Below are 26,726 nucleotides of genomic sequence, written 5' to 3' on the forward strand. Positions count from 1 at the left end.
ACAAGTGCTTCGTTAAGCTTCTAGCACATGAGCCATCAGGGAACAAATCACATGCAAATGGTAGCACTGTAACAGAAAGCCACAGCCTAGGTGACTTAGGATAAACAGAAATTGATTCCCACAGTTCTTGAGGTCGCAAAGTTCAATACCAGTTGGACCAGCACAGTACTATGCATTCTTTCTCAACTCTGGCTTCTCACAGCTTTGATGATTAGAAATGAGACTGGGATTGTTGTTAAAGAGTCCATGCTTGGGTTCGGTAGGGGAGGCACAGCAAAGGGCTATGGTGACAGGGGTAATAGTTAGTAATGGCAAAAATTTTCCCTCCCTCTACCTGGGACATGGGTAATTGTCATCTTGAGGTTGGTGAAGTGATTTCTCCCTTTGCCTCTGACAGACCAGAACCAGTGTAATCCTGCCTGCCCTTCGTAATTAATTGAGGCTTGACAAGGAATCCTTGGAGAATCAGGGCAAATGTTACCTCCCGATTTCAAGACTGGGAAGACTCATGGGCAGGTAAAGAGAAATGTAGACGTAATCTGAACACTTGGCCATTCTGGGGAAGGGCATTGTAGAAGAATCTGTAAGAGTTTAGATATGTGGGAGGCCAGCCTTTATTCTGATGGATGGATGGATAGGTGGATGGGAAGATGGAAGGGTGAAAGGACAGATGGACAGCTGGACAGACCCATCCTGTGTGGTGGGTACAGTTGGGGCTCTGCCTGTATTCTCTCCACTCTCACTTCTACATGCCATAGGCTGCTCTTTCCACATACCTGTGGATCTCTCTGAGCCTTTCTCTGGCTGGGGGTATACATTAGCCAAAAGAGAGAACTAATGTCCTGGAGGCAGCCTTCCCTCCAGCCATGCTGCATAGAGATTTGGTGGATAAACACTCCGCTCCCTTTTGTCTTATGGTAACAACACAGAGGCATTAACCCAGCCACCCTCAGATGCAAACCTTGATAGCAAATCACCCTTTATTGGCGTTCTTCCCTTCCTTGTCTCCTTCCAGTGTTTTCTAAGACCTCCTTCTAAATGAATTGATTATTCTTGAATCCTGTTTGTTACCCTTTGCTCTCCCCATGCCTTGGAAAAACAATAACCTAGCTGGGAATAACCGGGGGCCTGGGGCTCATACCTATAACCTTAGCTACTCAAGAGGCTGAAATCCAAGGATCCGAGTTGAAAGCCAGTCCAGGCAAGAAAGTACAGGAGACTCTTATCTCCAATTAAGTACCAGAAAACCAGAAGTGAAGCTGTGGCTCAAAGTGGTAGAGTGCTAACCTTGAGCAAAAGAGCTTAGGGCCAGCACTCTGACTTGGAGTTCAATCCTTATGACTGACAGGGGTGCGGAGGGGAGAGAGTACAAAATGGCTAGGTTTTATTGCCAAGCTCAGTGACCAGCTGATGACACAGCCTTTGTGTGGTCAGCAGCTAGAGTCTGATCTCAGGATTTCCAGTCTTGTTTATCTCCGCTTAAGATAAAGCAGAAAATTTTTATTTCTATTTTTTATTTCTAATTGGAATACTATTCAATTCATTCTTGATTTAATTCTCTCTGGAAACACCTCTTTAAGGACTGACCAGAAATTTAGTCCCATTACTGCAACTGATCAGACTGTTAATGACTAAAGTAGAACAATGTCAGGCCTATTTTTCTATCTAGCCTCCTTTGACAATAGTTTTCCTACCTTGCAAGTGTCATGTTGGTTGCAACAACAATGCTTTTGGACCAATAGCCAAGAGTGGTATTGCTGAATTATAGGGTAGTTCTTTGTTTAGTGTTTTGGGTAATCTCTAAACTGCCCTCCACAGTGTTTATACCAGTTTATCTAAAAGATTACAGGTCAGGATACATTATATGAAGGCACTTTCACACCCATGTTCATTGCTGCACTATTCACCATAGCCAAGTTATGGGAACAGCTGAAATGCCCTTCAATGGGCAAATGGACCAAAAATATGTTTTATGCACACATACATACATTTTGCGCATCCATCAGGAAGAATGATATGATTTCATTTGCATGGAAATGAATGGATCTCGAAAAAAATTATGTTAAGTGAAATCAAGCTCAGAGAGATAAAGGACATAGATTTTCTTTATATTTAGAAGTAGATCTAAATTATAAATGTGTATGTAACTGGGATATTCACAAGACACTATGTTGGAAATGTACTCTACAACTTGGGAGGGCATGGAGGGAGGGAAAGTGGGAGAAAAACATGGGAAGGGGGAACAATGTTCAAGAAGTAATGTGCTCACTCCCTTATGAATGTAACTGAAACCCCTCTATACAGCACTCTGATATAAAATAAAATTTAAAAAATGTGTATGTAGACATATTGAGGGTCATGTGCATATTTACACAAACATATTAACTAAAGTATGGCCTATGCAGGGGAAGTCCCAATGGTGTAATACCTTAGAATAACAAACTTGCAATTTAACAAAGTGCAATTTAACAAAATGAATACCAGGTAGCTGGAACTTGTATCGGAGGGAGAGGTCAAGGGAAGGGAGGGGAGAAGACAAATAGAGAGAGGAAGGTGGGGGAAATGCAGTCATGATATTCAACATAGATATGGGCACATGGAACAAGCAAATTCAGGGGATGGATGGGTTGAGAGGGATGGGGAGCTTGATGAAAGAGGTGACATTGATCAAATTACATTGTACTCACAAATGAATATGTTGAATTCAAATCCCTTTGTGCAACTACTGGCGCATAATAAAAAAATATGCTCTGAGAAAAGAACAGTGCTTTGGCTTTCTTCTTCTTTCTTTTAAAATAGCTAAGCCCTCCACAGAGCCCTTGGATCCCTACTGGTTTCCAGTAGTCCTTTGGCAGGTGGTCTTGGCCTGGGCACAGAGGAGGTCACAGCCAAGGATTCTCAGTCCCACTCCAGGCCAGTCACGGGCAGGGGGCAGGAGGCCCTTTTGGTAGGGTCTCCAGAAGACTCTAACGTGCAGCTGGGGAGGAGGGCTGCTGATTTAAGGGAACAGCAGTGCTACAAAACTGAACAATTGCTGTAGAAGTTCCAGGTCTGTATGAAGCTAGTAAAGCTAAAAGCACCAATGAAGGCCGCTCCAAGAGACTTGCACTTGCAGTAAAATACAGCTGATGCAATTGTGGCTGCTTCGCATGCCACACCCCATTTTCCTCAGGTTTTCTTTCCCATATTTGAGCCAAGGAACCTCAGGAAACCCCACCTCCTGGCCCCCATCAACTAGGCAATCATCTTTTGCTCTCATAACAGAGAAAAGCCCTCTCCTCTCTGTGGAGACATCAAATCAGAAATTCGATTTGTAAGTATGAGTCGTTGGCCTCATGTGTTCTCATGGCTTATGCATTTTCATTTCCCTGTCTTCAAGCCTGAGTAATTTTTGGTCCTTTGGGTTTTATCTGAGCCTTGGTGAATCTAGCTGTCTTCGTCTGGTGGATGTAATCTTGAGATGCTGCTCACCTCCCCCAGAACAGAGAAGTCACAACGGAGTCTGCCTACTGTGATATCTAGTTGAGGCCCTGAGCAGGCCTGGTCCTGGAGAACATCCGTAAAGCCTGATAATGTTCTCTCATAAAACATTAAGAAACCACAATGACTGTTTGGGACTCTAAGCCAATGGTAATATAATTTAAGTATTTCTGTGAACCTTCTAAGCTATGCAAGTGCATTCCCAACCCCTCCCTCTCCCGAGGAAGCATTCTAAATTGTAGCCCTTTTCAAATTTCCAAATGGACACAGGATTTCACAAAGTTTAAGAATTAGCACCTTTGCTACAGGCCTGTGACTGTAATCTTAGCTCCTCAGGAGGCTGAGAGCTGAGGATCATGGTTCAGTCAACCTGGACAGAAAAGTGTATGAAACTTTTACCTTCACGTAACCACCAAAAATCTGGAAGTGAAACTGTGGCTCAAGTGGTAGAGCACTAGTCTTGAGTACAAAAGCTCAGGGACAGCACATGGACCCTGAGTTCAAGACCCAGGACATGCACCAAAAAAGCCCACAACAAACAACAACAAAAGAACTAGCAACTTCTCACTTCTTTTTTTTTTTTTTTTTTTGCCAGTCCTGGGCTTAAGCTCAGGGCCTGAGCACTGTCCTTAGACTTTCTCAAGGCTAGAGCTCTACCACTTGAGCCTCAGCACCATTTCCGGCTTTTTTTTGTATGTATGTGGTACCGAGGAATCGAACCCAGGTCTTTGTGCATGCTAGGCAAGCACTTTAACCACTAGGCCAAACTCCCGGCCCCAACTTCTTACTTCTTGTCTAAGAGCTCAGATATAGCCATCTTGACTACAGGCTAATGTTGAACCTTTGATTTCTACCCTTACTTTCTTCCCTTCGCATGCTACCTTTCAGCTAAGAGGGGCTTTAGAATATTACAGATAAGGGTTTCTGGCCATCAGAGATGAAATTTACAGCCAGAGACTACCCAGAAGCTAAGGATAAAGGAAATGAAGTGGTCTGGTTACTGAAGTCCAGCAATTCTTCAGAAAAAAAGAAAGGAAGGGCTGGGAGGGAGAGAAAGAAAAGGAAGAAAGGATGGAAGGAAGCTATTGCTCAAATTCTTGTTTGCCTGGAATCAAGACTACTAAAACCAGAAAAATAACAGAAATACTTTAAAAATATTTTACATTTATGGTTTTAAGGATGTGTCTTATAACTAAATTAATGAAGAGATGTGTGCAAGTAACCAAGACAAAACCTTTCTAGGCTGCCTTTTTTTGTGTCTGTTGTGGGGCTAGAACTCAGGGCCTGGGCCCTGTCCTTGAGCTTTTCTGCCACTTTGAGCCAGAGCACCATTTCCAGTTTTCTGGTGATTAATTGAAGGTTAGCATCTCCTGGACTTTTCTGCCTGGGATGGCTTTGAACTGCAATCCTCAGGCTTCAGCCTCCTGAGTAGCCAGAGTTACAGGTATGAGCCATTGGTGCCCAGCCTTAGGTTGCATCTTCACAACCATTTAGTCCTAAATGTTCTATTTCCAGTTCCCAAACTTCTACCTAGGCCTTATCCTAATGAGAGAGGTGAAAGGACACCAGCGAGGGGGATGTAGGGAGGCCTGCCACCCTTTTGTTATTCTAGATGCAGCACCTAACGTTCCACCACTTGATCAAGTGAAAGCTCAGAGGTCATTGGCCTCAAGGTTAAGTGTCCCTACTATCAGCAGCAACAGTAAGTACTTTTCTGCAAGTGTTGTATATTCTGCTTTAGGACTCATTTGGGATATGGAGTTCTGGTTCATTTCAAATCCAGAATGGTCAAGTTTCTGTGTCCTGTCTTCTAACTCCCAGGCTTACCAGTCCATCTTGGACCTTTGACCAAGTTTAGATTTTCTCATTCCTCCTAAAGAGACTGTGCAAACTCTGAGCTGCAAACCCCATTAAAATAAAAAAAGAAAAGTCTATACTGTGGTACCTTGTACATATCCCTTTTTCCAAAACAAACAAAAGAAATAGGAGGATAGTGAAGAGGGAACATATCAAAGCAAGACAGAAATGGTAAATCCTACAGCTCCACCTCTAACACCCAGAACACATGGTGTTGAGTCCTGAGCTCCAATGGGCTTGGAGAGCCAAGCCCTTCTGCCCTTGCTATTTGAAGCTCACATGGCGTCCCTAGGGGGCTGACTCCATCTGTTGCCTGCAGCTTTGCTTGGCAGATGTTCCCAACATCTCCATCATCTCCAGGTGGCCTTCAAAGCTGTCCTTTGACTTCTGGGTGGAAGCCTCCATGACCTTCCTCATACTCTTGCATCCTGCATGCCTACCAGACCAACATCATATGAATAATACCGAGGTCTCCGGGCAGCTAGACTCAAGAGGATCCCCTTGGATCATGACTGCAGCGGCCTCTGAATAGTTAAACATAAGGGAAAAAAGTGGTGTCTCTTCTCAGAGGAAGTAGTCCCTTGAGTTAATGTACAATTTTCTATCCCAGAGCCCTAGAGCCCCTAGTGAGTCAATTCCTGACAGATTATCAGACCTCCTTTTTGAACTTTCACTCCAGTTTTACCAAACACGTAACTCATCTGCTTTGTTATCCATTGCCTACCATAGCAACAGCACACAGTTTTACCAAGTCTTATGTCTCTTAAGAAAACTATATTTTATTAAATGACACAGCAAGACAGTTATATATAGTTATATATAGTTGTGGAGTATCTGATTGAAGATGATATGCAGCACAGTGCTCTGTGCTTTCTTAGGTTAATAAATACCTAGAGGCTGTTTCACTGGCAGCTTACCACTTCTATTACAAGTAAATGATACATCTAGTGATTGCAAAAGAAGGGAATTTCTTTTATTTTAAGGTAATAACTATCTCTTACCTTAGAATTATGAATGTGAGGTTTATCTGATATTGACTTTGCCTGATCAATGATACTTGGAGATTATGACATAACTTTTTAAGTGGGTAAATCCAGGATTCCTATCCTAAGATGTATGTGTGTGTGTGTGTATTCTGTTTTTTAAATATGTGTTACACTTTCAGTTCTGCCACATTGAACCCATGTTATACTATTGTTGTTCTAAAGCAAGCAAGAATCTTAATGAATCTGAATGTTCTGTTCCATTCATTGTTACTTCAAATGCCATACAGGAGAAGAGGGAACCAAGCAACTGAATCTGAGTCTCCAAGTGCTGCATCTGAGTCTCCTTTTCCAAGATTTTGATTTCATTTATAGAGTGACGTCCTAAACTTAGGCTCCTAGGTGAGAGACCCGTCCGCTGTACAGACAGGTCTTCCTCCACAGCTTCTGCCTGCAGGAATCAGAAGGTGTCGTGTGTTCCCAGCCAGGCTCAGTAATGCTGGCAAAATGTGGTTTCTCAAATAAAACAGGATTTCAAGAAGTGATATTTACAAAATGTAGGTCTAGCCAGTTTGGAGCAAGAATTTGCACATTCACACCAAGGAACTCACGCTGGCAGAGGCTAAATTGAGAACATTTGAGCAGGAGAGGCTGGCACTCACCCTATGCTCACAGCTCCTGTCTGTGAAGAAATGGACAAGGCCTTGCACCCTTTGCTCTGTCCCCATGAGCCATGTTCTCCTGCTATTGTAAGGCTCTGCACAGACTTACCCAGAAGGTGTAACCAAATGTTCTACACTTCAGTAAAACGCCTGTGTACGTGAGAAATACACAGGGATCACAGGGAGATTAGTTTCCTTTTCCAGAGTTTTTGGAATGAATTCCAGCTTCCTGCCTTCCCAGGAGAAACTGCTACAACATTTAGAGGGGATAATTAAAACCTGTACATTTTACATGTGAGTCACGGCAAACCTCAGGATTGAGTCTTCAAAAGAGGGAGATGTATCTGAGCAGGGACAGTAGCCCAAAACCCAGAGCCATCTTTTCTGTGTGTTTGTTTTGTGTGTGGGGTTGGGGAGGAGGGGGTGGTGGTAATCTGGGTTGGGAGTGGGGCTTAAACTCAGGGCCTGGGCATTCATTGTCTCTGAGCTTTTGTGTTCACAGCTAGTTCTCTACCACTTTGAGACAAAACTCCATTTCTGGCTCTTTGGTAGTTAATGAAGAGTCTTGTGGACTTTCCTTCCCCAGATTTGGCATTGATCCACAGATCCCAGCCTTCTAAGTAGCTGGGATCACAGGTGTGAGATGTTAATATTGGACTGTTTTTTGTTTTTAAAACGCTGTTTTCCCAAGACTTTGGAACCCCATGTCCTTGGTCCTGTAGAGATATCCTACACTGTCTCTCCACAGGACCAGGCAGTACCTCAGATGGAGCCGCCAACCTTCCCTCCCCTTTGATGGGAAAGGCAGTTCTGAGAAGTCTGGGCTGGATCAAGAGTTATCTGGAAGGGATAGTTATCTGATGATATTGCTGATTTCCATCTATCAAGAATAGAAAAGGAATCATGAAATGGACCCCAAGAAATGCAAATTTGTTCAGCCATCATAGCAAGCAGTATTCAGGTTCCTCAGGAACCTAAAAATAGAACTATCCCGTGAGCCTGGAAGTCTACTGTCAGAGTATACATCTGAAGGAATATAAGAGAGACTTGCACACTCATGTTTACTGTGGCACAGTTCACAACAGCCAATTTAGTCAATCAACCTAGGTGTCCATAATAAGATGAGTGAACAAAAAAGTGGTAAATATCTGCAATGAAGTATTATTCAGCCATAAAAAAGACTGAAATTATATATTTGTAGGCAATTGAATGAAACTGGAGAGTGTCAGATTAAGCAATAAAGAAAAAAAGAGGAGAAAGCAAAAAGAGGCCAGGACTCAAAAAGACAAACACTACATGTTCTTTTTCATATTTTAAAAGCAGGAGAGGAGGCTAGATGCTGGGGAGGGGTGAAGAGAATAAAAGTACAATAGATCCATGTAAGGAAATTTAGTAATGAAATTCATTATTTTGAATAACAACAACAAAAAAGAAACTAACTAAGTGGATCCCAAGCAGGAACCAGATCAGTGCCAGGTCTGACAGTGGCTTGGAAAGCCAAGGGAGCCTGAGAGCCTACATATGGGGACTAGCAAGTAAGACAGGGCAAATTCATCTCTGGCTGCATCTTCAGAAACCCTCATAAACTGTGACACTGGTACACAGATTCTTTTTCTTTTTAATAAAACTAAACAGTTTTTCATAAGCTGCTATGCAATGCTGTCTTCATCCATCACGGGGCACAAACCCAGTTATGCCACATGCACATCGTGGTGTGACGCTCGGGTCCCATCTAGGAAGCTCTGGAGTCAGTGACTCCACCGCTGCTCTGTCTCTAGGTGGTTCCAGGAGCAGAGAAGATGCCTGTATTTCAGCGCAGCAGCAGCCTCCTTGCAGTTGTGGGCCCTTACCTACTTTCATGGATGATTCACCAGAGTCCCCTCAACAGCTAAGGTGTGCCATTTCTCTTGCAGGCCCCACGCTGACTCTTGCCCCCTCCAAGGAGGTGGAAGACCAGAGGAAAAAGCTCAGTGAGGCAGAACCATCTGCAACCCAGACATTAAGCCCAGGGATAATCGAGAACCACTGGGCTCCCCTGGATGCCTGCTCAGCATCCTCCCATCATTCCCCAGTCTGCACAGCCGTCCCTCAGCCACCCTGGTCATGGACCATTTACCAGCTCCTTTACTGGTTGCATTACCTCACAGTGGGTAGAAGCTTCCATTTGGCCCCAAGCCCTCCAATGCTACAAACAAGCCTGTTTCCTACCATGCTGAGCTTTTAGGCTCCAGTCAGTGCTTTAATATACCTGAACCCCAGAGGACATTCTTAAAATAGGGGAACTTCAGAGAGCAGTTCTGACACATGGCCCTATCTATTTCTTGCCAAAATGAAAAATGTCCAAGTCTATTTTTTCCCCTTTTCTGGGAAGCTGAGCTAAACAAGTCATGGTGTGCTATAAATGTCTTTCAAGATTTGACTTGTAGCTTCTAATAATAATTAAATCAACAATACTTGGATCTGGCCCTTCCTTCCAAAGTTGCTACCTGAGAGTGGTTGTCCCTGCTACTTCATTTCTATTTTCCAGGAGATTCTAAAAACACCTTCTCTTTGTCTCCCAGCCTGGAGCACCGGGACCTCATTACCAAGCTCTCTAGCCTGGAGGTCTGGTGTTGGGACCTGAGGAAGGAGTACTGCTCATTCACCTCTGTAGGGCCCTTCTACCTGGATCAGACCCATGGGCTTTTTCAGATGACTGTGCTTGCTGATACCAAAAACCTGTCTAGACTCCCAGGTGCCAGAGAATAAGCTTGGCTTCCTGGCACAGGCTGCTTGCTGCAGGTGCTCTGCACCCAAGGTTGCCCTCAGTAGACTCTGCTCTGCCCTCAGCATGCCAGCTCCAGGGCAGTGACTAGCTGAGCCTCATTCATGAGCCTGCTAGGTTGTCAGATTACACAAGTGTTCTTTGGGTTTTCTGGGTCCTTTGAATATGCACTGTGGACTCTTCCTGGCCCAGAACCCTCTCCTCTCCCAGCAAAGCTTGTGACCCTTTGAACTAAAAATGAGTCTGGTCATTGAAGTAAAAAAGACAGTTTCCATCCTGAAAGAAAGTGTGTGCCAGCCTTCGATGAAAAAGCCAAGTGAGAACACCACACCCTAAGTCTAAGCCCTTCATGTCGCACACAAAACAAAAACAAAAATAAACCCAGCTCTCTAAAATGAAAAGCCTGACCTGTGGAAAATAAACACTCGGAACTAGATTTGTTCTGTTCTGTTTTGGTTTATTTTTGGTATTTGTGCCGGTACTGGAGCTTGAATTCAAGGCCTCAATCTGTCAAGCTGGTGTTCTGCCATCTGCAACATGTCTCTAGTTCCAGCTTTTTGCTGGTTAAATGGACATAGAAGTCTCTCAGACTTGTCAGCCCATGCTGGCTTCAAACTTTAGTCCTCAAATGTCAGCCTCCTACATTGCTATGATGAAAAGTGTGAGCCATCAGTGCCCAGCACTGAACTGGGTTTTAAGCTGAGGCTTTTCCTTGCTCCTGGCTCAGAACAGCTGTGGGAGCTGGGGGAGCAGGGTGGACCACCCCCTCCTGCTTTCCTCCCTTAACCTCATGACTACCTCTAGGAGTTAGAGGAAACAGAACATAAGGGCATAGGAAGGTGAGTAGTATTCTACTTCTTCCAAGACTCCTATCTCCTCTTCCTCACCAACTTCTGTCACCCATGGAGCTCAAATAAGAGTCCATGCACGAAAATTCCAGCACTTTTCTATGTTTCCTGGATTCCCAGAAATCCAGCAACATCTCTGCTTCTTTTAGTTTGCCCGCAGGTGCCTCAGCAGGGCAGATGTATGCTCCTCTTACCACATATCCAGCTAGCTGTTCGCATGTTGCCCTCACCCAACTCATCCAGCTCTCATCTCATTGTGCCATCGAGGCCACTAACCAACCTTTGAGACCTTCCAGTTTGAAAAAAGTGAACATGAGTTCTCCTCTACTGGGTTGGGGAGATGCACCCTTTATCTTCTCCACTGTGTGTGTTGTTGGTTCTCACCATTCTCTCTGCTCTCTCCAAAATGCCTCACACGAAACCTCAGAGCCCCGATGGTTAACTACAGATTTTCTCTACTTTTATGAACTGACAGTGTTAAACATCTGAGGAAAAGCAGAATTAGGATGTTGTCATATGTTGTAAACATCAGTAGGGCTTACCCTCATTAGCATCCACTGAGATTTACTTAGACTTTGCAGCAAAAGCAAGAAAACCATGGTGTTTGAGCTCACGTTGTAACACAGCTTCCAATATCTGCTACCCAGGAGTTTATTCCAACAGGTCCCAATCCACCTCCCTAATAAGACAGCCATGGTGTGTCTTGAAACATTTATCCCTTCTATCAGAATCACTCAGGTGTTTAAAAGAATAATTCAGAGAAGCATCCCTATATTTTAAGAACTGATAGTCAAAGACAGTGCTCGAATGTATTACCTAATGTTCTGTCTCTATAAGGGAAACCCTATAACACCTACCGACATTTTGTACCAGAAAATATTTCTATTCATAGCCAAATTTGCATACTTCCTTTTATTTGGCAAGGAGAACTACATTACTTGATGCAGTTCCCATTGTGCTTTGCCTACCAGGAAGTTCTGCACTAAACTTAGTGCTCAATTGCAGTGACTAAATTATCCCAGAAGGCAGGTATGACTCTTTCATTTCTCCACACTCCCACCCTTTTTGTGTTGGTCCTAGGGCTTGAACTCAGGGACTGTGTGCTATTCCTTAGCTTTTTCCACTGAAGGCTTGCACTCTACTACTTAGGCCACAGCTCCATGTCTGACTGTTTTGGTAGTCAATTAGAGTCTCACAGATTCTGTTGCCCAAGCTGCCTTTGAACCTCAATCCTCAGATCTCAGCCTTCTGAGTAGCTAGAATGATAGGTGTGAGCCGCCAGCATCCTGGTCTTATTTCATTTTTTTCTGTGCTATCTGTTATTTAAAAGTTATATCTTCAGATATATTCCAACATTGTAACCCCTTTTTAAATTATTATAGGACATTCACCCTAAATAAATAGAAATAAAATCCACATTTGTCTATTCCTTCCAAGACAATGACTGATCACCTTTACAGTCCAGGCAGTTCTCTAGGTACTGAGAGGAACTGCATTGAACAAATAGATCTCTCCTCTCCTGGCAGAGCTCAATGGCACCAGGTTTTCACACAGGAGATTAAAACTTCAGGAGACCTGAGAGAGCCTAAGAAGGAAAGCCCTGGCACTACACAATCATGGAAGCCAACACAGCATTTCCAAAGGATGGACAAATGCCTTGCTGCAAAGAGACCATAAGTAAGACAAGAACTGAGGCAGGCTTACGTAATAGCTAGAAGGTCTTTAGTTACTCTTTCAGGAGCAGTCTCACTGGAATACTGAGTAGGAGACCAGAAGTAGGGCTAGTAAGTGTGGACAACTCCTTCACAAAGCTTGATTGTAACAAAGTGGGATAAGAACCTGGTATATTGTATATACATTTATTTGTTTATTTGATATAGGAAAGGGAAGGGGGAAAAACAAGATGATTGGGAGGGGGTGGGGAGGAAATAGGGACAATAACATGAGAGGAGGTATCATTGCATGAGAAGTAATGCACCTACTATCTGGCGAATGTAACTGTAACCCCTTCTACACATTACCTGGACAATAAAAAATAAATAAAATTTTTAAAAAGAGGGATATGATGGCTGCTAGTGAGAACAAGATGACAATCTCACCATATTACCATTGTGAGAAAATCATCTTTTCTATCAATGGAGGATGATTCCTTTATGTCAATCTGAGTACAAATAGTACTCAAGCAGACCTAGGGGCTATGGGAAGGTTTTTTTATTGACATTCCTAATGTTGGAAATGATAGCTTCCTTCAAAATCACAGTAAGACCATATGTAATTGCATGATGTTCTGGCTAGTCTGACTCTGTTGTGCCCTTGTACATCACCTAAGCAGTCAACCAACTCCCTGCTAGGGTTTGGATGTGGTCTGAGTGTCCCTCAAGGATCATTTGTGACTAACTCTTGGTCCCTGGGGTGGTGCTATTGGGAAGTGGTAGGACCTTTGGGAAGTGAAGCCTCATAGGAGATTCTTAAGTCACTGGAATTCACTTAAGACTCAGAATATTCTGGAGAGGATTGTTATAAGGACCAAGCATGGCCCCTCAGGCCTTCTCTGTGCTCCTGTTGAGCAAGTGACTGCTTCTCCCCACAGTTCTGCCATGAAGAGTGACCACTCACCCTATCCTCACTGGAGGTCAAGCCAATCCCATCTGACCTTGAACATTGAAATCTCTATATAAAATGTGACTCCAAGTCAAATAAACCTTTTATTTTCATAAGTGAGCTATTTCATGTATTTCATTATAGACATGCTAAGCTGGCCAATATATTTTCCTATTTATGAGGGTTTTGTGATGACTTGCAGTTCTTTCTTTGTCTTGGCTATTTGCAAGTTCATATTTGGGGTTTATTTCAACACATGGTAAGTTTTTTAAGTTTGTCACTGGGCACATGTATTTACCTACTTTCTTTGGGACTATTTTAAAGTTTTCAGCTTGTATATGCCATATTTGGAAGAGGTAGAAAATAAAATCAATAAACAATAATATAGTTCCATCAATTTGCCAGTTCATTCTGCTTTTAGGTGACTCATTTGTGGTATAGGAGAGACTGGTTTTCAAAGAGAAAGTTCTTGTTATTTCATATAAGACTTGAATTTCTCTCTCTCTCTCTGTCTCTCTCTCTCTGTCTCTCTCTCTCTGTCTCTGTCTCTCTGTCTCTGTCTCTGTCTCTGTCTCTCTCTGTCTCTGTCTCTGTCTCTCTCTGTGTGTGTGTGTGTGTGTGTGTGTGTGTGTGTGTGTGTGTGTGTACAGCAATTCAGAATGTGAGCTCTGAAGACTAGGTTCAAATCTCAAGTGTGCCACTTACCAGCAGGGTGACCTCAAGCCACTTCTCTAATTCTGTATACCTCAGCTTTCATAATGAGTGCAGAGTATGGCTGTGAGGAAAAAATGCTAACACAGTCATGCCTCAGTGAACAATGGGGACACGTGCTGAGAAATGCATTGTTAAGCAACTTAGCTAACATAGTCACTTTTCAAGTATCCTAGACTGTACTTGTCCAAGCCAATGTAGAATAGGGCAGTTACTCCACAGAGCCTCTCATATAATCAAGGGGCACAGTCCACAGAGATGTTTGAGGCTGCTGCCAGTGGAACACAGTACACTGTTTTACAGTAACTTACAAAGTAGAAGTTCCTTCTAAAATACTAAAACGAAAAATAGTGCAATAAGTACATAAGGCAGGAACATAGCATTCATTATCATGATCAAATATGTTGTTCTGTATGTAGTTGTGTGTGTTATGCTTTCAGATGACTAGACATGCATCAGGTCTGTGTACATCAGTCTTCTCCTTAATCCATCTCTTGAACTGAAGGTTTGTTCTTTTTAGACTTTTAGTATCTTGTTATTACTAGCCAGTTATTTGCCTTTATTATTATTGTTATTATTTAATTATACTCACCATTAAAAGAGAAATTATAGTAGAAGGCAATCTTTTGTCCTCCTTCTGAGAAGTCCTTTCTGCTCTTTTCTCTGATTGTTTGTGATTGAGTCTTTTCTTTAAATAATATATTAATCTTGTTTGTCTGTTTATTGGTTGGCTTTGGTGGTCAGAATTATGCCACTATTCCACTATGAAAAAACAAAGGGTCAGCTCTTTCTCATTCCCCTGACCCCCCTGAAGTGCATTCTTCCAACAGCTACATGGTGATTTGATTAAATACTAGTGGCATTGAGCATTTAGATTTAGATGATGATGTAAAACCGTAGATTACTGGGCTTGCACAATGTTCTAAGAATTATTTTCCTTTCCTGTAGCAGTTCTCATTTTCCATGAACACAATAGTAGTTTTTCCCCAACTGCCTAGTTTTCTATGACTTATATTGTGAATTGGACCTTCAGTCAGTTGAATCCATGTATGCAAAACCCATAAATAAAGAAGCCTGACAATAATCTATTTGTACATCAAGGTTGAGATAAGTGTTTAACACTAGTACTGAAATTTTCCACAGGTGATGTAAATTTCTTGGATGCATGAACACTCTGGCCACTTCCAAGATACATTTAATTATACTAGAAATAGTCAAGATACATTACACACATAAATTGATACAATGAATCTGAAACACCCTTTACAACTAAAGAATACATACATACATACATACATACATACATACATACATACATACATAATAGGAATAAACCTATAATGTGGTTGCAGCTAAGTTTGCATTTAATTTTATTAGCCATGCCCTTTATTGATGGAAAATTTGAAAACATTTATGGAGATAACCAATAACAGGTCTTCTCTGGGCTGTAGATCATAGCTTTTTACCCCCTTCTCTCTTTTTCCTGTTTGGAGTAAATGAAATGCCTATTAACCCCAGAAGCTATAAGACGAATGTCCATCATGCTGACCTTGCTTAACCCCTTTTACAAAAATTGCATACTTGTTAGAAATAATTCACAGAGCTGTGATCCCAGCCAGCAACTAGTGTCTGTTTTCAGCAAGTTCCTGCTGAGTAAGAAAACAGATTGAAACACATTGGTGAGAAGGTCAAATGCTTTACACATAGGCCACAGAGTTGTAGCACTGGTGACGTACTTGAAGAAATTGTCAAGCAAACCTATTTCCATCCTTGAGAAGATCACTCTGTCTTTAGTTCATAGTGTAGTCAGGTGAAATGGCTCATGGATAAGTTTGGCAAGTTCTCAGAGAAGGACAATTGCACAGAGGATATTTCCCAGAGGGTAGCAGTGAAGTCAAACTGCTTTGGTTTTTGCTTTGTTTATTTTATCTTTACAAAGTTCTACAAAGAGGTTTCCATACAGTATGTCAGTTTATGAGCACAATGCATCTTGACCACGGTCACCCCTTCTTTCATAGTTCTCTCTCATCTCCCCAACCACTGTGCTGTCTTAAAGAGAATCAGAATTTTATTTCTCAATGAGTACAAGCTAATTTCTGCTCTGAGGGCTTAGATTCTTATTTGGTGAAGTCTGAGGCTGTTTATTACTCTTAACATAAAAATGTGGCAAAAGGGATTCCAAACTCCTGTGGCAAGATGATGTATACTGGTCAAAAATAATAATGATAATGGAGCAGAAAGGCAAAGTGATGGACTTTTACAAAGAGATTGGCTGGTGTTTGGAAGAGTAGAGGCTGAAGCAATCTTTTCTACCTTCTGCTTCCAGGAAAAGGAAATGAGCATGGGAAGAGAATAGTAGTTGGAAGGTTTCATGGACTCTCAAGTAATAGTGTCCTTGCTTCCTTGAGGATATTTAAAAGTAGCTTAGTAATAACCAAGAAGAACTGGGGCTTCCAGGTTCTACAAATGCTGCAAATCTCAGCATAGATGGAGGGAATGAGAGGCTCTTCTGAGTGCTTGAGCTTTTCACCAGTAGATGACAAGTGTAAGCCAGAGGCCAGACAGACTCCTCTGTGAGGTCTCTAAAACTTTTTCATGGCAGAAAGGGATTATTCTACCTGCTCAGGCCCCCCCTCCCCCACCATGAATAATATTTGTTGAAAAAATAGAGGCCCGGAGCAAGATGTTTCTATGGTTTGAATATCTTCACCAAAACTCAGGTTGAAATTTAAACCCTGTTATGATGTATGAGGAAGTGAAACTAAGCAAGAACTTGAAGAGGGAGCCACATATGGGGACTCATGCCTATAATCCTAGCTATTTCGGCAGTTGAAATCAATAGAATGGTAGTTCAAAGGCAACCAAGAGGGGGGAAAAACTCATGATATCAACACAGCAACCAATAGAAAGCTAAGCATGTTGACAGGTGCTGTCATCCAGCTATAGAGGAAAGGGAAATAGGAAGACAGAGGTCTACACCAGCCTGGGCAAAAAGTGAGGACCCTATTTGAAAAAAATAATGCAAATATAAAGGAGGGCTGGAGGCATGGCTCCAGTGGTAGGGCATCTGCCCGGGAAATTCAAATCCCAGTGCTATATTTTTAAGTTGATTAGGTTACCAGGGACCACCTGCCTTGAATAGATTAGTGTATTTATAAATGAATGGGTTTATAGCTATCTCAAAATTGAGTCTGTGATAAAAGATAGTCTGATTCTGTCTTTTATACATGCCTAGCAGTGAGAAAACCTCCATCAGACACAGAGCCCTTGACTTTGACTATCTCAGCCCCCAAAACTTATTTGAACAAACTATTCTCTATAGATTACCTATTCTGTAGTATCCAGTTATAGCAACAGAGAGACAGCTTTAACTTGATTTAGAAAGTAATCAGAACCAGGTGCTGGAGGATCACAGTTCAAAGCCAGCCTAAGCAGGAAAGTCTGTGAGAGTCTTATCTCTACTTAATCATCAGAAAAAAAACATAAATAGAGCTGTGTCTTAAATTGGTAGAAGACTAGCCTAGAGCAGAAAAGCTCAGGGATTGTGCCTAGGCCTTCTGGCAGGCAGAAGGAAAAGAAAAGAAAAAAATAAGAAAAGAAAAGAGAAGAAAAGAACAGTACATATTTGTACCCAGATATGTATGGTGTTTACAAATACTTCCCTGCCATAATAACCACTTTCTTCCTTAGTCAGACATGGAGCTATGAATTTACATGGCAATTATTACAAAAACCATTGCATGTTACTACTGTTACTCTAAATATAGTTTTGTCAGGAAGCAGTATCTAACATCCTCCATTCTTGAGGACAAAAGTGCTTTAAACTGTTGGAAACAATACTAGATTTTGTTATGTCAGCGATGTGAATAAAGTTATGTTTGGATTTTTTTTTCTTTTCTTTTTTCAGTGCTGGGGTTTAAACTGAAAAGTGCACTAATACTTAAGCCATGCTTCAGGCCTTATTGCATTAGGTCTCACTTTTGCCCAGGCAGACATGACCCACAATCCTCCTACCTCCACCTGTGAAGTAACAGAGATGACCGATATGAACCGCCACATATTAAATAGGGTCTTGCTAACTATTCTTGCTCAAAACCCAAATCTCATCCCTTCTATCCCTACCTCCTCAGTAGCTGGGATTATTGGTATGAGTCACTGCATTCATATGGATACTTATTCATTGAATGTGGAAAAAGTTCAAGCTTTCCTTTAAGATCAAATACCAAAACAGAGAATAACACAACTCTCCTAGGAAAAGCCAGATGAGAGGTAGCACTGTTAGGGTTTTAGAAGGCTGGTCAACTTAAAAGAAACAAGTCGTCAGAACCATGGACAGAGGTTCATTCATGCAAGGGCAGTCCCTCCTCCCCCCAACCCAAGCCCTGCCACCTCTAGGATAAACCCCAATTTACAAAAGGAAGAAACAAGGTATTGAAGGATAGAGCAGATGCCTAGGGTCAAGCCTGTTGATAACAAAAGAGGTAGGAATTAAGTTAAAAACTGTGTCATTGAAATGACATAATTAAAACCTACAAAATTTTATCATGAAATCAATCCACCCCACCCCCATCTCCACATCATGTTTTGATAGCTTCCCTTAAGATTGGATCATTTTCCTTAATTCTCAGTCACATTCTTGGTCACGTAGAGAATTGTATTTGGCTCCTGCAGTGGCTTCTAGATTGGAAGCTGGAGAAGCAAGCACAGAGGCTACACTGAGGCTAGGCCTGGTTCTCCTCCTACGTTCCCTCTGCAGTCTAAGGCTCTGAAAGGGAGGTGCTGTTGCAGGCACAGACAGCCACAGTGTCTTCATCTAATTGCTTTCAAATACTATTTTAAGGCCTTATCCATCCCCTCCTTTCCCTCTCCTGCCCTCCCCACTGAGCCAGCCAGACATCTCCTCCACCCACCTGCCATGTGCTGGCCATGTGCAGTTTAGCTGCTTGTCCCTATCACCTCAGTGGGGTGGTAACAGTTTTGTCCTATCAGCCACCAGCTTCAGAAACACCGCTGCTCAGCATCTCCCCTGCTTCCTGAGCCAGAAATAGCCCTGGTGTCTCTATGTAGCATAAAGAACAAAACAGGAGAGCATGTGGGTAAGTTGCTTTTATGCTACTAAATTTATTGTTATTGTTATTGTTTTTCTGTATATACCAATTCTCCCTCACATCAGTAGAAGCTATCCAGAGCCAGGAAAAGGCAGCCTTACATGAGGTCAGGACACAGACCTGGGCAGGCAGGCAAACTAGCAACGTGCTCATCTGCCTTCCCAGCCTCCTTCTTGTTCAAGGGATCTAAGAGGAATTGTTTCCTCTTCCTGGCAGCATTGGGTTGATATTCTATTGCACATCTCTTCTGCTATAACTAGGAGCTGGTCTGGGCCACTCAGAATAGAATGGGCTAGAGACGGCTTTAAGGACATGGAAGTTGGGGGATATGGGTGGTCCACCAGAGGGGCAAATTCCAGCCCCCTGTCTTTTAATTGGATGTTAAGGGCAAGTTCCCTCCACATCCTCCTCATCAATTTGTCAATCTTCTTTTAAGCCCAAGGACTCCTCACTGAGCTATCTCTGGTCCCATCTTTGATACAGCCAGTGTTGATGGCTTGGAAACAACTCCAAGCGGGGGGCCCTTAGGAGTTCACAACTTACATGCTACAATGGAGTTCCCTGTACTCTCTGTCTTACTCCTCCTGCCCATGTACGGATGGCCATTTTACATATCTACTTCTGCTTTCTGTACTGTTCCACCCAACTCAGTGAATCAGCTGCATTTTCTACACTCTCCCTCCTAAACTGTTTTATTCTGAGAGCTAGAGAGAAGGGTTCTTAGACACAGCAGATCTTGATTATTAGGTTCTGTGAGCTCAGCTACCTGCTATAGAGGCTGCAAATTTCCACACCGTGGGCCACTCTAAGGGACATCAATCATCCAGCTTTCAACATGTATTGTTGCCTGATGGTCCTATTTTCTTTGGAGTAGGATAGGACACAAGTTAAATAAAAATGAAAGAGAACCTCTATAAGTCAAGCAGACAGAAATTTTTTCATATATTATTTGTTCACTAAATATATTTGAAGTGCCCATTGTGTACCTGGAGTTTTGTCAGGTGGTGGGTCACAGAGTGAATAAAATATACATGGTTCCTATTTTTGTAAATTGGTGGGGGAGGGAGAACAGAGAATCTAACAAATATATAGAATTACTAACTGTAAAAATCAGTGAGTGAAAAGTATTTATTTCCTCATGAGAACAGGCATTGAGCCTCTTAGCCGGTGCTAACTGGATTTCCCCCCAATACTGAGGATCCAATTTAAAGCCTCATGTGTGCTAGGAGGTGCTTTTCCCACTGAATTCTTCTGGCCCTTTAAATAAACACTCATAAATTCAATGGATGACAACAGAAGAATGCTTGTGCACAGCAGAAATCCTCTAAGAGTGCAACATTAAGAGATAGTAGGGTCTGAATCTGAAAAACTCCCATCTTGATCAACTTCAGTTGTTAAGTTCAGTCTATCAGATCTGTCTGCAGGTCAGCTGTAATTGGGCACGGCACACAGAACTTTGGGTATGCAACATGATCTTTTTGCTTCTCTCTGAAAATCTTGTATACAAAGTACCTTCTTGGAAGCCAAGTGATTTAAGTAGTCCATCCATGAGAAGCAATTGAAAGTGAGTACAATTTCTTTAGGGTTTTCTCTGGGCTATATAGAATGATGACTATCTATGAGGTTTTGATTTCCCACTCGTCTTGGTTAAGGACTCTTTTTTTTGCCAGTTCTGGGCTTGAGCTCAGGGCCTGAGCACTGTCCTTGGACTTTCTCAAGGCTAGAGCTCTACCACTTGAGCCTCAGCACCACTTCTGGCTCTTTTCTATGTATGTGGTACCGAGGAATTGAACCTGGGTCTTCGTGCATGCTAGGCAAGCACTCTACCACTAGGCCAAACTCCCGGCCCCGTTGGTTAAGGACTCTTATTTAAAACTACTGAAGTAAGCTTACAGGACATCAAGTAAAAATGAGAATTATAGGGCTAGGAGTTTGGCCTAGTGGTATAGTGCTTGCTTAACATGCACAAAGACCTGGGTTCAATTCCTTGGTACCACATATGTAAAAAAAAGCCAGAAGTAGTCCTGAGGCTCAAGTGGTAGAGCTCTAGCCTTGAGAAAGTCCAAGGACAGTGCTCAGGCCCTGAGCTCAAACCCAGGATTAGCAAAAACTGAGAATTATATAGAAAGGTGGGGATAGGTCTTTGCTAAACCTCTGGGCTTGTTTTTCTTTCTGCCAGACTCTTGTTTCTACATGAAGCTTTCCTTTACTATGGCCTCAACCATAGCTTCAATTCCAGGTGAGTGAATGAGTCAGGACTGTTTGGAATATAACTGATATACACTCAAGGCAAAGTAGCATATGTAAAAACATATTGAAAAATCTGGAGGCATCTAATTTTAGATGTAACCGTATCATTGTGTGTCTAAATAATACCAGAAATGTCTCTTGGCCTTTTGGTCTCTGTCACTCTCATTTTGCTGTTCTCTGTGTTGCTTTTGACCTCAAGGAATATGGTAATGGCCAAGAGCAGCTCTAGACCTATATCATTTTCCCTTAGAATTAGCGACTCCAGAGGAATAGATAGCATTTTCCCAGCCGTTTTTACCAGTTGGCCTAATTTAGGTCATGAGCTTACAGATGATCAAACTCTGAGGCCAGGGAAATGAAGTCTACACATTATTCAAGCCTTGTGGCATATCCATCTTTAAGATTAGGTCAGGCTCAGCCCCACTAGAATCATGGGGTTAGATATTTCTTAGTTCAAATTCTCAAGAGAACCTGATTGGCTCATCTAAAGTCAGATATCCATCCTTAGTCCAATCATCTATAACTAGGAAAAGCATGGTTACCTGGCAGAAATAGACTCACATCTTCAGGATGGACTGTGGGTAGAGTACAGACTTTCTTCGTAGAGTATGGGTGAAGCGCCATAGATGAAAAAACGTTAGGGACTCTTTCAGGTGGAATAAGTGAACGTTTTATAAAATGGGAAAAAAATATGGGGCAATCAGACCTTGCAGATCCATGGAATATTTAGGAACTCTTTTCTTGATAGATGGAGAAACTGAGACTTGCCTAAATGGATAGTTCTTCTTTGATGTAGAACATTATATAAACCTGAAGTCTGACATCCCCGGAGACCCAAGAGGAGGCTGCTTAGCCGAAGGATGTCAGACCAGCTTCTCCAAGGCTACTTCTGACTCCATCACTCAGTAGCTCACCTTACTTGTGGATTTATTATATGAAGTACTGACTTTTATTGATTGAGCGTGCTCAATAAATGAATAGAAATCAAGACATTTGAAAAACAAAATGTGAATTCCTGATGCGGCTCAGTTGATATGAAGAAGCACTCACTTCATCCCACATTCTCATGGTTGTGTTTAAGTAGCTGCGTCCTCCTGCTGTTTCCCTGTCCCTCGCTTTGTAAACCATACACCTCCCCAAATTCAAGGTAAAATTAATGTGCTGAATTTAAGTAATAAAGGAACAATCTTAGACTTGCTGAAAATTTTAGATTTGTTGAAAAGTGGTCTGTCTTGAGTAGAAGTTGAGAGGCATCATGGGGAAAATCAAGCAATCATCTTCATTACAGTACTGAACCTTATGTATCCTGAGCAGTCTTGGTTTTGCCTCAATTCTGTCTCCTTGGAACCTGTGAATATACCACAGAGACTTTAGCTAGTCTCTTTCATACTTTTTTTGTCCTACTTTTTACCAGCTATTCGTTATTTCTGTTAGTCTTTTCCCTCCCTTGGTTCAGTGTTCTCACTACGTCAGGGGCACAGGCTTGTTTCCATCCATTCTTGACACTCACTTGAAAACCTCCCCCTACACACCTTCAGAGCATATCCAATAGGTCAGAAGTTTCACAGAGTTCCTGTTGAGCCATGGAATCCCCTGGGACAGTCTTTTATCCTACACCTTGGATAAGTTCCCTTCTCCAGAGCACTCTATTATATTTTAAGAGCCCCAAATGATGACCTGTCATTGTTATGGCTCTTCAAATAAGGATGAAAGGAATCACTCCTGATGCTGAGGATGCAGGGACAACCAGATAGCTTAGAGGAGCCTCTCTTAGACCCCAAGTCCTGTGAACAGCATATGGATCAGAAGATGTGTGACTAGAATCTGAATGAAAGAACAGTCTGCAGAGTCCTCTGAGTGCCAGGAACATGTTCAGCTTGCAGACTATAGTAAACTATGGTGCCCATCTCTTTCTCTCAGAAGCAATAGATTTGCCCCACCCTAGGCAGGGTAGGGAAGAAGTCCCAGGAACAGTCTTAGAAAGAGGGAAGAGAAAAGAGGTGTTTTGCTGCCTACAAAACCAGGGATACAACATGCTCAGCTTTTCTAGTCATCAAGTTATTGCTATACCTGGGTAGAGGGCTGCTGTCTGAAACTTGGCTAGGGAGTAGGGTCTTAGAATGTCAGACACTCTCACACGTGTCCTCTGTTGTACTGGGTATCTTCAGTCCACTACTATGTCATGCAGTATCTCCCCTGCCATCCACTTCTCTGCTCTTTTCTTGCATCATACCTTACATCTCATAGACACATGGCTCCATGCCTGACTTCTTCCTAGCATATCACACTGTAGGCATTTTACATTTAATCACTACCTGTCCTTCATGCCAGAAGAGAAAGTCATCAAGGGCAATGATTTGTCGGTTTTGGCTCACATGACATTCATATCCAGCACTGTACCTGGAATGTTGGATACTTGAGCAAATATTTGCAGAAGAGCAATATACCTGGCCTGTTGCTGGGAGGCTAATCAGGCAACTAGAATTAGAGGGCAGAAAAGGGTTGAAGCTGAGAGCAGGAGTATGCAGAGCCCAAAGTGAAGTCAACGAATGAACACCAGGGAGGAGCACCTAGGCAGCTCTGAGAGCCCAAATAATAAATGTTGAGAGTGATGATCATACCGCAACATCCAAAAAAGTGGGAGGTGAGCAGAGGAAGAGATCAGTGCTAATGAGGACCCAGAGGCTTCCCAAGGTCCTACGTGCCTGAGCACACAGATCATACTTAGTGAAAAAAGATTGCAGGGCAAGTAGAATCTGACCAGAGCTTTCTAGTGGTTTTTAATTCTAGCTAAGAATCAGGACTTCTTTTTCTTTTCTTCTTCTTCTTTTTTTTTTAAATCTAAGGACCACCCAGAAATTCTGACCTCAGTTTTCATTCTTAAGGCAATGAGAAACTATTCTTTTTTTATGGAGAAAGAAGACAAAAAGAGACAGAGACAGAGAGACGGAGAAAGAATGTTGTTAACAAATTGGAGTTCAGAAGGCATTAAGGTTGTGAATCAAGAACAGGTACTTTGCCAAAGCATTCTATGCATTTAAAGTATGTGCTAGGGCTGGGAATGAGTACTCTTGAGTTCTGGCTACACATTGCCTCCGTCTGGGGAGCATTAAAAACTGCTGATGCCTGAACTTTACTTTCAGAAATTCCAAGTTAATTGGCCAAGTGTGGCCTATGTATGGGGATTTTTCTAAGTTTTCCAGATGTTTCTAATGTGGAGCCAGAGCTGAGAACCATTGCTAAAACTATTCAAGGAGACTTGTTTCTCCGAGTGTAGTCCATGGAATGGCAAAGTTGACTAGAGAACTTGTTAGCGCTGCATGATTTCAGGCTTGCCACAGTCTTGCCAAATCATGATTTTAACAAGATTCCTGGGTGAGTCTTCCACACATGAAAGTTTGAGATGCATTGCCCGGAGCAGAGCTTCTCAATTCATGGATCAGTTGCCATCAGCATCTCCTGAGAACCTGTTATAAGCAGATATTCTTGGGTCAGGCATGGTGATATCTGCCTGTAATCTTGACTACATCAGAAACATAGGTAGAAGGAAAAAGGTCAGGGAGCATGATTCAAGTAGTAGAGTACCTGCCTAGCTGAGTTCCAGCCCGGCACCACTAAAATGAAAGAGAAAGACAGAAAGGAAAGAGGAGGAGGAAGGAAGAAAGGAGGGAAGGAAGGAAGGAAGGAAGGAAAGAAGGAAGGAAGAAAGAAAGGAAGGAAAAAGAAAAGAAAGAAGACAAAAAAGGAAAATAAAATGAAATGAAAGAAAAGATAGAAATGGCTGTTTGTGTGCCACTGACCCAGAAACTATACGAAGTGGGGGCATCCAGATGCTTCTGGTGCCTGCTAAAGATTTGGTTCCATAATTCCAGAGGGAGAAAGTAGTCATTTCAGGATGAGACCCATTAGGAACCGGGCCAACTATTTCAGAGGCTTTTGGTTAACGCATTTTCATAAGCTTGGGTATAACTTTGACTTTGAATGAAAAGCATGAAGGTGAAAACGGTATCTCCTCTGTGGGGCAGAGGCTTGACTTATCTTCCAGACTCTCTGATCTCCCACCTGGCAGGATCTCAGCCAGAGACTACATTGAGATCTGTGGGAGGCCTGACCTACCAATGGGTTTCACACAAGACAAAGAAAAGATGGGCCAAGAGAGATGAGGCTCAAACCCAGATCATTTCTCATGCAAGGTAACCCCCCCCTACCAACTCTGAATCTGTTTAAATGTGTTACTGGCTCCCTTGTTCACTGGAGCTCGATATAATCACAGACAGGTATTTATTCTATATTACATGAAAGTTAACCTGCAAGAATGGTTTATGCTATAAACAATCTCTTTCTGACTTTTGTTTTTTAAAAACTTGAGGTTTATGCTAAATATGGAGAAAAACAGGCAGAAGCAAAAAGCTGGATTGAGATTCCCCAAGACCAGGTGGTGGATGGGCCCACAGGCCGCCATACTGGTTATCAGAACCTGAGCCTGTTGTCTTGTAGAGCCCTGAGCAAGCAAGCAGCGTTTCCAGAAGGGAATGGCTAAATTGGGCACCAGAGAGGCTAAGGACACATAGGAAGACTGGATCTAAGGAACTGTATTCCTAGCCTCCACAAAGATCCAAGTTCAGATGGAATTTGAAGCATTAGGTTGGTGGGTCCACATGGGCTCAGGTAATATTACGGCCAACTGAAAAGGGATCAATAAGAGCTAAAGGCCTGAAAATATTCTATAGAAGAGGGATAATACCTGTGTAATAAGCTGGGGGTAAAAAGACTCCTAATAAGTACTGAGCTCAAATTTCCCACCAACTTGGTGGTTTGGGGACATAGACTTACAAATTAATATGATGTTTTTCACATATGCTACAGAGTGGAACTAGACCCTGCCTGCTAAAAGGGAGAGTTTGCGTGTTTTCTTATGTTACGGTTGGAGATGTCTAAAAGACCTAAGCAACACACACACACACACACACACACACACACACACACACACACACACCAGCAGCAGCTAGCTAGCAGGAAGACTGGTTCAACCTGTTCAAATTCATCACTAATGCTGAAAAAGTACACTGGAGTACTTCCCTGAGGAGTACACTGGACTCCTGAAAGGGAGGCTCCATTCAGTGTGTGCTCCAATCCATTGCACACAGAATGATAGACGAGATAGAAGAGAATGCTTCATCATGAGGGTCTCCTGACTGGAAGTAAGTCAACGTCAAAGCCTAACCCTCCATTACGAGATCATTTTCTTAAACTCTCAGATTTCCAGACCCCCAGACCTATATTCTATATACTGGAAATTTAAATCTAAACTTGTGTTTCTAGTTAGTGTTTCGTGGATGTGTTCAATTAAGCTACCTGGTCTGAATCACCTGGAGAATGTGATAAAACCTATTCCTAGGCCTTTCTGAGTCTATTAAATCAGATCCTCTGGGAATCTTTCTCACTAATGAGTGATGCTAATG

At 42.4% G+C, this 26,726-nt stretch overlaps 1 protein-coding gene across 1 annotated transcript in view; it reads left to right on the top strand.

Annotated features, from left to right (window-relative positions):
* The first annotated feature begins 18,968 nt into the window (after nucleotides 1-18,968).
* Nucleotides 18,969-26,726, top strand: part of Peli1 (pellino E3 ubiquitin protein ligase 1) — a 196,454-nt gene continuing 188,696 nt past the window's right edge. The window contains exon 1 of the mRNA XM_090336819.1: nucleotides 18,969-19,002. The gene's annotated coding sequence lies outside the window, so the exon portion shown is untranslated. The remainder of the gene's footprint in view (nucleotides 19,003-26,726) is intronic.

This window comes from Megascapheus bottae, chromosome 7 (assembly GCF_031878675.1).
Source record: "Megascapheus bottae isolate mThoBot1 chromosome 7, mThoBot2.hap1, whole genome shotgun sequence".
Lineage (NCBI taxonomy): Eukaryota > Metazoa > Chordata > Mammalia > Rodentia > Geomyidae > Megascapheus > Megascapheus bottae.